We start from the raw sequence: 10,755 nt of genomic DNA on the forward strand, positions 1-10,755 counted from the left end.
TATTCGTCTTGCTGTAAGGATAGCTTCGCCCCACAAGTTTTGCGGTAAACCAGAACTTATTAATAAGGCATTCATCATTTCCTTCAACGTTCGATTCTTTCTTTCCGCAATTCCATTGGATTGTGGGGTGTATGGGGCAATAGTTTGATGAATAATTCCATATTCTAAGCATATTTCTTCAAAGGGAGATTCATACTCTCCACCCCTATCACTTCTAATCATTTTGATTTTCTTGTTCAGTTGTATTTCGACTTCATTTTTGTATTGTTTAAATGCATTAATAGCTTCATCTTTGCTATTAAGTAAATGCAAATAGTAATATCAAGTGCTATCGTCAATAAAAGTTATAAAGTACTTTTTCCCACCGCGTGATGGTGTTGACTTCATATCACAAATGTCGGTATGAATTAAGTCTAAAGGATTGGAATTCCTTTCAATAGACTTATAAGGATGCTTAGCATACTTGGATTCAACACATACTTGACATTTGGACTTATTGCATTCAAACTTAGGAAGTATTTCCAAGTTAATCATTTTTCGCAATGCTTTATAATTAACATGTCCCAAACGTGCATGTCATAAACTATTTGACTCAAGTAAATAAGATGAAGGAGAAATTTTATTCATATCAACTGAGATTACATTGAGTTTGAAAAGGCCCTCTATGAGGTAGCCCTTTCCAACATACATATCGTTTTTACTAACAACAACCTTATCAGAAACAAAAACACATTTCAATTCATTCTTGACTAGTAGTGAAGTTGAGACTAAGTTCTTCCGCATTTCTGGAACATGAAGGACATTCTTGAGCGTCATAATCTTTCCAGACATCATCTTCAAGGCAATTTTGCCTATTCCCTCGATTTTGGCAGTAGCAGAATTGGCCATGAAGATCGTCTCATTGGGGCCAACTGCATCATAAGAAGAAAAGAATTCCTTGTTAGAACACACGTGACGAGTAGCACCCGAGTCTATCCACCATTCTCACGGGTTACCTACCAAGTTGCATTCGGATAACATGGCACATAGATTATCCACTTCATTATTCATTTCAGCCATATTGGCTTGACCTTTCTTCTTCTCCTTATCCTTTTTCGGAGCACGACAGTCTGAAGCCATGTGTCCAATTTTGCCGCAATTGTAACAACTTCCTTTGAATTTTGTTCTTGCTTGGAACATTCTTCCCTCCAGAAGCCCGCTTCTTTTTCTTTGAACCTGTAGGGGCAGTTTCAACGATGTTTGCCCCCATTATTGCTTGTTTGCCATTGGCCATCTTCTCAGCAGATATGTTGTCTTCCTTAATTCTAAGACAGACGATTAGATCTTCTAATGTCATTTCCTTACGTTTGTGCTTTAAGTAGTTTTTTAAATCCTTCCACAAAGGCAACAATTTTTCAATAAAGGCCGCAACCTGGAAAGCTCCATTGACTACCATTCCTTCCGCAAGCAGATCATGTGTAATCACTTGAAGTTCCTGGACTTGCGACATGACAAATTTATTATCTACCATTTTAAAGTCCAAGAACTTCGCAGCAACAAACTTTTTCAACCCAGCATCCTCGGTCTTATATTTCTTGTCCAAAGCCTTCCATAATTCCTTAGACGTCTTACAGCCGCTATAGACATTATAAAAACCATCATCCAGCCCATTGAGAATATAGTTTTTACATAGAAAATTAGAATGATTTCATGCCTCCGTCACGATGAAACGTTCGTTGTCCGGAGTCTCTTCTAGTAGGACAGGAACTTCCTCAGTAATAAATTTTTGCAGACTGAGGGTTGTTAAATAGAAGAACATTTTCTGTTGCCAGCGTTTAAAGTCTATGCCAGAAAACTTTTCGGGCTTCTCTGCCGCAGCCATCGCAGGGACAGTTGTGGTGCGACTGGAAGAGGCAACAGTCTTTGCACCAGAACCAGTAGCGTTCTCGACAGTGATATCAGCCATTTTTCTGTTTGTCAACAAAACAGAACCAGAATCAATAAATAGAACGCACAAAGTAATAACGTCGATGAAGTTTTTATATTCTTCTAATCGAACACACAAAGTAATAATCTCGATGAAGTTTTTATATCTTCGAATCGAGTAGATTACTGCAGTAGAAAATCCGAGGATTTTAGTCTCCAACCAGACAGAATATTAGATGAAACAGAAGTATAAGTAATTAAATTCTTTAAGTTTGTGATTCCTATTAATCAAATAGTAATCTGGTTACCTAAACTAAAGAACAGTGTGTTTATTTCGAGCCCATAGAAAATTGTGTTTCCTTAAAGAATTTAATCCCCTCACTGTTGCCAAAGGTTTGGATTAATTCTTCCCAAGATAGAACGAAATTCTATTCTGCAATACCGGCAATGGAAATTGCAGAATTTCAGCGAACTCAACGAATAGTAGTAATCACACGACACTTACTGATTTTTGGTTTCGAAAAGAATGCAGTATGAGGGGAAAGGAAATTGCGTTTTTCAGAGAACAAAAATGTTTTCAGTTTTTTCAGTGTGTAAAAAAACAAATGAGGCGAAGCCTCTGAAAATTTATAGTCTGTTATTTTGATCTGAACATGTATGAAAGTGCCTGTTCGGTGAAGGAGATGAATGTTGGTCATCGTTATGTCCGTTGGAAAGAAAAAAAAATCCGTTGGAAAAAAAATCCGCGAATTTAATGAATTAAGTTAATTTCGCGTGAATTAATTAATATCCGGATTAGAAACATTAAGTAAGGAAAATGGAAATAAAATAAATTTGGTCCAAAAAGATTATCAATCAATCAGATCATTTGACCAAATCCGAATCCGAATCCGAAGTTGAAGCCGAGCCGAGCGTCGACGACGGCGCGAGGGGTGGTCCTCTTCTCAACCCTTTATGAGCTAGAGAATGTGTTGCTTAATATAAGCACACATATAACACTTTCAACCACCAATGTGGGAGAAGTGTTCACTTGAAAGGTTGTTTTTCAAACTTTCATTTCCCTCCACTTTTGTTTCCCTCCATTTCTCAATTCATACTTCAGCTTTAAAGTCCCTCACTTAATGCATTTGTGGACTTTAAACTTAACAAAATGAAAAATCATTAATCAGTTTCTTTTGATCTTTTTTATTTTGTTGATTTTGGTCTCTGCGAAAGAGAACATGAGTTAGGTAAACAAAGGAGGAGGAGGAGGTTAGACTCACCAAAGTAGAGTAATTGTTGCCAAAATTTTAGTCGACTTCCAACTGAGGAGTGTAAATTCCTTCACAGCAAGTAGGGGTGTGCATCATTCAGATTAAACCGAAAATTAAATTGAACCGATTTTTTTTTTGTCTGTGTTTTTGGTTATTTGGTTGGTTTTTCGATTTTTGGTTTGGTTTTGTCACGCCCCAAATCTGGAGAAGCGTGGCCAGCACCCGGTGCAACACTCGGCCCGAGCGAATCACTCTGACTCTGTAACTCTGGAGGGGTAACCCTTAACTTAGGTCGACAGGGCCTACCTGCAGACAGACAATACCAATAAAAGTCGACAAGGCCGCACTCTGAATATATATAAGACTGTCTATCTCATCTGAACGGGGCACACACACCCTAAACATACATATAACTAAACAAGCCGACAAGGCTGCTATGAACGTACACAACCAACAGTGTCAAAGTAGACATATACAAGGCCGGCAAGGCTACAACACTGACATACTATACACAGGACTCGTCTACAAGCCTTTAAAGAGTAAACAACTGTATCATGGACGGGACAGGGCCCCGGTCTACCCATCAAGTCTACATATACAAAAGGAAGACTCCAAATAGACCCGACAACTCCGAACAAAAGGAGCTCACCAATCAGTTGATATTTGGTCCCGTCTACTGGGGAGGTCTGTCGGTCTTTTTTTCAATACCTGCAGGCATGAATGCACCCCCCCCCCCTCTCGATAAAAGGGACGTCAGTGCGAAACAATATACCAAGTATGTAAGGCAATAGAATAAGTGAAACTGAACTGAAGCATAGTAATCTAGAGGCCAAGGGATGCCCTAAAATAACTCACCTGATCTGACTCATATCAAAATGCAATGCAATAGTATCATATATCATGACCAAGTGGCCAGGCAATCGTAAAATCTCACTGACCATAAGGCCAGGCAATCTGTCTCACTAACTCGTAGGCCAGGCATATCTGTCTCACTGACCCGTCAGCCAGGCATATCTGTCTCACTGACCTGTAGGCCAGGCATATATGTCTCACTGACCAAGTGCCCAGGCTATCTATCTCACTGGCCAAGTGGCCAAGTTAAAGAAAAATATATGTATATCGTGTTGTATATCAAGTGTAAACTGAAATATTTGAAGATGTCAACATATCTCTTTCTAACTCTTCTACTAACAGGGAACTAAGGAGCGGATAGAAACCCCTCAGAAGATACAATACCACATCTAGAAGCGTTACACCTCTGTGACAGCTCTAAACAATAATTCTCTTCCTTTAAGATTCGATAAGCGCTTACTATCTACGGATCATGCCAAGAAAAGAAAGGATAGCCATTACATACCTCGTGTCATCAATACAAACCAATCAATGAACTTGTCTTTACTAGTACGACAATCCTATAACAAAGGTATACATTTATTAACTTAGGTATAGCTAGTATATCACGTATATCGAATGATAACTCGTTTCTAAAATGAATCGCACAACATTTCTCCTATTCTTTAACAACCACAACTCAACCAAACAAGACCAACAATAATAACTACAACCTCTCTTACTACTCCATGGGCTCAAATCATCAAAACACAAGAGTATACACGAAACAGCTCGATGTACACTCATATACAATGCCTCTATACAAGCTACCAAACCCCCACCGATCTCCATATCATTGAAAAAACAACCCATAACCTACTTATATACAACTACTACAACTTGAACTCATGGCGTTTGATCACCATCCCGTGAGTTCTTCAACAAATACATACCTTAAACGCTCATACGAGCCCGTAGAAAGTCGTAGATGAAAAATCGAACTTGGTCGCCTTCATAGAAACTTCCCGACACCTTATATCACGAAGAATTCTCCTATTTTCTTAGAATAAAATACAAAATTGTTGCCTGTTACCAACATAAAACGTTGCTACTTTGCCTCTTCTTAAGAGACCAAAGGAGAGCTAAAGTGAGATGATCTCCAAAGTAAAATGAGACCAAGTCGCTGAAAACGTTTTTGCATCCTCAAAGTTAAATTCTCCCAAGGTGAATATGAAACAAACTTGCTGGCAACTAAACCCGTCAACCGGTCCGATTTTACTGGTTCAAACCAGTAACCGGACCGGTAAAATCGGAACCGGAACTGGTTTACCGGTTCCGGTTTTAATTTTTTTGAAACCGGTAAAACCAGAACCGGAACTGGTTAACCGGTAAATCGGTGGAATTTAATTTTTATTTTATTTTTTAGTTTGTAGCCGTTGCGGCTTGGGCCCAAATTGGACCGTTGGGCAACAGTCCATTTGCAAAAATGGCCGTTGCCAAACGGTCCCCAACTCTTTTTTTTTCCCCCAAACCCCCTAAACTTTTTTTTAACACTTTAACCCATCCCCCACCCCTATATAAACCCCTCTCCATTTCCATTTTAATCCACATCAATTCACTCTTCTCTTTCTCTCAAATCTCAATCTCTCAATTATAGTTATTTTGCAACAATTAGCCACTTCAAATTTCTCTCAAATAAATATTATAAAGTCTTATTATAGTTTCAATTATTAATTTTGCAATTATAATATTGTTGGTGGAGTTGGTAATTTTGCAACAATCCGAAGTAGCTTTGGTGGATTTGCAATTCTAGCCGCCTTCACTTTGTTGGAAATTAGTCCGGCAATTTGGTACCTTCGTTCCAACTCTATCTTTATTTTTCGCAATTTAATTCTAGCAATTTAATTTGTTGCAATTCATTTTCTTGTGATTTATTTGAGTGTGATTTAAATTAATTCTATTTAATAATGGCGAAGAGATTTAGACGTGGTGCCGGTAGTAGTGGTATTGTTAGGCGTGGGCTTAATGAGGAAACATTTGTGGAAGAAATACCTAATTTAGGTATTGATATTGATGGAAATAATCCACCTTTAGGTCATGAGGCAATGCAACAACATTATACCGACACTTTTAATGAAATTGATGATGATGAAACACAACCCCCCGAAAATCCCATAGGAGATACATGTCCTGCACAATCACATACACAAGACAAACCGCCTAGAACTCGTAAGTCAACCGCTAAAATTTGGAAATTTATGACTAAGGATAGGGAAAATCAAACAGCTAAATGTACCCTATGTGGACAAATATTTACTTTTAAGCAAGAAACTAGTAAGGATGGTGGAACGGGTACACTAAATGGTCATATGAGAAAAAAACATATAGATGTTTGGGGAGAGCAAACGGGTTCAAATGTGGGGGGTATTCAAATGACGATAGACCCACGAACCGGTAAAAATTTTAAGTATGACAAGAAAAAAGAGCGTGTAGAAATAGCTAAAATGGTAGCTTATGATTGTTTACCATTTTCCTTTCCTTCGGGTTTGGGGTTTGTTACTTACATTCAACGTTGTTATAATCCGTTATTTGAGGGTATTCCTAGAAGTACTTGTAGAGCGGATGTTATAGATTTGTATAAAAAAATATAGATTTTATTTGCGTCATGTATTTAATTCTTTAAATTGTAATGTTTCTCTTACCGCTGATTTGGGTCTTAGTCTTAACAAGTTAGATTTTTTTGCTATTACATGTCATTGGGTTGATGACAACTGGGTTATGCAAAAAAAAGAATTATAGCTTTTTTATATGATGAAGGAAAAGGTTGTCACGATGGAAAAATTTTAGCGGATTCAATGTTTACTATTATGAGATTTTTTAACATTTATAGAAAAACACTTTGTATTGCTTTAGATAATGCTTCTAATAATATAAAGGTGATTGGTCTTTTAAAAAGAGAACTAAACCCTCCGCTAAGAAATATTTTTCATGTAAGATGTAGTTGTCACATTTTAAATTTAATTGTTAAAGATGGTCTTGTGCGTTTTGACGATTCTATTCAAAAAGTTAGAGATGCGGTTGCGTTTTTTTTTTTTTTTTGTAATGCTAATAGGGGAAGAATTAGAGATTTTAAGAATGCTTGTGTGGAAAATAACCTTAGACGTAGGAAAATTCAAGTAGAAATTGAGACTAGGTGGAACTACACTTACATTATGCTACAACAAGCATATGAGTATAGGATTCCCATACAACAAGTTCACAACAAATATAATATTAATAGTGATGATTGGTTAAATTTTACGGATTGGGAAGATGTTAAGGAATGTGTTGAACTCTTAGAATTTTTTTATAATGCAACTCTTGCTTTTTCTAGACAATTTTATCCCACGGCAACCGGAATTTTAGCATACTTAGCGGAAATAGCTAGATCTTTACAAGAGTATAAATATAAACCCGGTTATCAAGCGGCTATTTTTAATATGACAACAAAATTTAAGAAGTATTTTTTTTCCATCCCAAATTTATTTATATTGGGTTCTCTTTTAAATCCTTGTTTAAAAGTGTCTTATACTAAAGCATTGGTTGGTCAAATTTATACATTTTTAGAAATTGAAGAGGGAGTTCAACCATCTTTAGCTGAAGCCGAAACCGCTATTGATAACTAGTTTCGAAAAGTTTTTACTCATTATTCTAATTTGGAACAACATGCTACACTCATTGCTCCAAGCCCTACTACTTCTCAAAGTAGCAAAAAGGGCTTGTCGGGTTTAAAGGTTTTACATTCACATCCAACTCCTTCTTGTAATTCAAACTTTGATGAATATCACTTTTATTTGATGCAGCCAAATGTGGATATCAAGGAACTAGATGAGCTGGACGTCTTAGCATGGTGGAAGAAATACAAGGCAAGTCATCTGATACTCTCAAGAATGTCTCGAGATATCCTTACGGTTCAAGTATCAACCGTGGCTTCGGAGAGTGCATTTAGCCAGGGAGGACAACAAATTGGAGACCATAGACACTCATTATCCGACTTTAGCTTGCAAGTACTAGTGTGCATTCGCGATTGGATTAGATCGGAGCGACGCAACCAAAACTTAGAAGCGGAGGAAGGCAACGAGGAAGAGATTGAAGATTTGATAGCAAGTGGACCGGACCAAATGGAAGACTTTGAAGATATCTCCATGGCCGAATATGATATGGGGGAAATTAACCAAATGATTGAGAATTGGTGATTTTATTATTCTACTATTTCTTTGCAACTCATGTATTATTTGCAAGTTAAAAAAAACTACAACTTGCAAATAAATGTTATCCAAGAATGAATAAAATATATGGCTCATTGAGCTTTCTTCTATTTACTTGTGTTCATATTTTTACTTATATTAAGTTAGGAATATATCTAAAATATACTAAGAATATACTTATAATATACATGATACATCTACTTAAATTAAAAACTAGAAAGTTATATACTTGAAAAATAACTAAAATATACTAAGAATATACTTATAATATATATTATACATATAACTTAAACATATATATATATGTAAGTTATATAACCTAAGTATATTGATATATATAAGTATATTCTTACTATATTTTAGGTATATGTAGTATAACTTAAGCATATAACTTTATATATATATATATATATATATATATATATATATATATATATATATATATATATATATATATATATACACGTATATGATGTATTGCTGACTTGCCGTTAGCCTGTTAGTCAGTATATATATATACACGTATATTTTTTCTTTTCTTCCTTTTTTTTCTTCATCAGACAAATGTGCCAATCCATTATTGACCAAAATATTATAATAACAAAGTATATATTCCTATGTTTATCCAAAAGTAGTACTTTAATATAATATGATAAATTTATTTTTATTAATTAACACATTTCTGAAATTCTTTCATAAACATTAAGACATAGATAAAATTTATATTTTATCAAATTCTCATTTTTCCACCCTAATATCAAGAGTACAAAATTTTGTACTATCAATTCTCAAAATGGAAAAGATAACTTTCTTTTCTTATGAGAAAATAATTTATATGTTTATAATAGAGAAAATTCCATTTATAAACTTCTTCATATCATGTGTATAATTTAAAGCATATCCAAAAGTAGTAACAATATAGCTACCCGAAATCATACTTCTCATATCTTCACTGAAAGGTTTTGCTTAATGGAAAATATATATTAATGGCATCAATGTTGTCATTGATGCCAGTGTCATAAACCCTCTATAACCTCATGAATGACCCTAATCCCTTTAAGCTCATATGGATTCACTATAACGCATCCTACACCAAGATACGAGGTGTTATAGGTTTCTGATTTAAGATTTAAAGATTTCAATTTTTCAATTTGGTTTTGGATTTTAAAAAGTAAAAAACTGAAAAAATCAAATTATTATATACATAGATATCTGGCTTTCTTTACTTAGAGAGAAATCATAAGGTATTTTAGCACTTTCTTAAATGGCTTGGACCTGATCAAGTAGCACTTTCTTTATTGACTTGGACCTGATCCCCTTGGCCCTTTATCAAGTGCTGAAAATTTATTATTAGCGAATCACTTGATTATCTTTGTGTTGCTTACTATGATCTCCCGTGTCTGTTACACCTTGTCCTCCATTCATATTGTTTTGCCAATATTTTGGCCGTTTATCACTGATGTGATTTTATTTCAGATCTTTTTGAGCCGAGGGTCTATCGGAAACAGCCTCTTTACCCCGCAAAGGTAGAGGTAAGGTCTATGTACATCCTACCCTCTCCAGACCCATTTGTGGAACATTGGTATGTTGTTGTTGTGGTTCCATTTGCATACCTGTTTCACTCCTTGATTTCCAATGACTTTATCACTCGATATCCATTGACTGCCTTTTTTTTTTTTTTTTTGATTCTGCATTCTCTTCTTGATTCTCAACCTTCTCCTCATCAATAGATAGAAGTTCTGGATGTTATACATGACAATCAACTTCAGCATGACCTTGTACCTTGCAAGGTTGCACTTGGTTAAGTGGCCATTAGTTTATTGTCGCTAATTAATTGCCCTTGGAAGCCACTTTTATGGTAGTGAAAGTGAATAGCAGAACTAGCCTAATCTTGGGAGTAGCATTTCGGTTTCAAACAATTGCCGAACTAGCCTGCAGAGTGACCCCATTCGCAATTGTAGATGCATGTCCACATTTGCAACGCCTGGCCAGCACCCCCTCTTTCACAATTGTGGCCTTTGGGTCACAATTGCTACTGACACCTGTAGCTTTCAAAATGCAGCTTCTTGAAAGCAACTCCTCTTCATTTTGGACCTTTTATAACACTCCAACGCCTTGATGTCTACTTGTATAAGCCCTATGCTATGTCTTTTAATCCATATCACATGACAGAAGAATAAAAGGATCGCCGCAGAATACAATGAGAGAACGATGCAGAATAGGGCTTCTAAAGGTACAATTCCCTTGCACAAGCTCAAAAACTATATAAAATTGCAATGGCATGACTACACTTCTATGTTGCGCCGCAGTATTAAGGACATGAATTAGAGGACTCATTTGTGGTTAATTGTCAACTATCGTCGACATCCAAAGAGCACAACATAAAGCACTACTCTACAAAGAAAACAAATTGCCATGCATTTTGGTCTTGCTTGATAAACCCCAGTAATTACTTGAGAACATCTCCTGATTTCGAGTAAAGGATCATTTCATTGCCACAAGACCGCTCAAAATAATAA

This window comes from Lycium barbarum, chromosome 5, assembly GCF_019175385.1.
Source record: "Lycium barbarum isolate Lr01 chromosome 5, ASM1917538v2, whole genome shotgun sequence".
NCBI classification, from domain to species: domain Eukaryota; kingdom Viridiplantae; phylum Streptophyta; class Magnoliopsida; order Solanales; family Solanaceae; genus Lycium; species Lycium barbarum.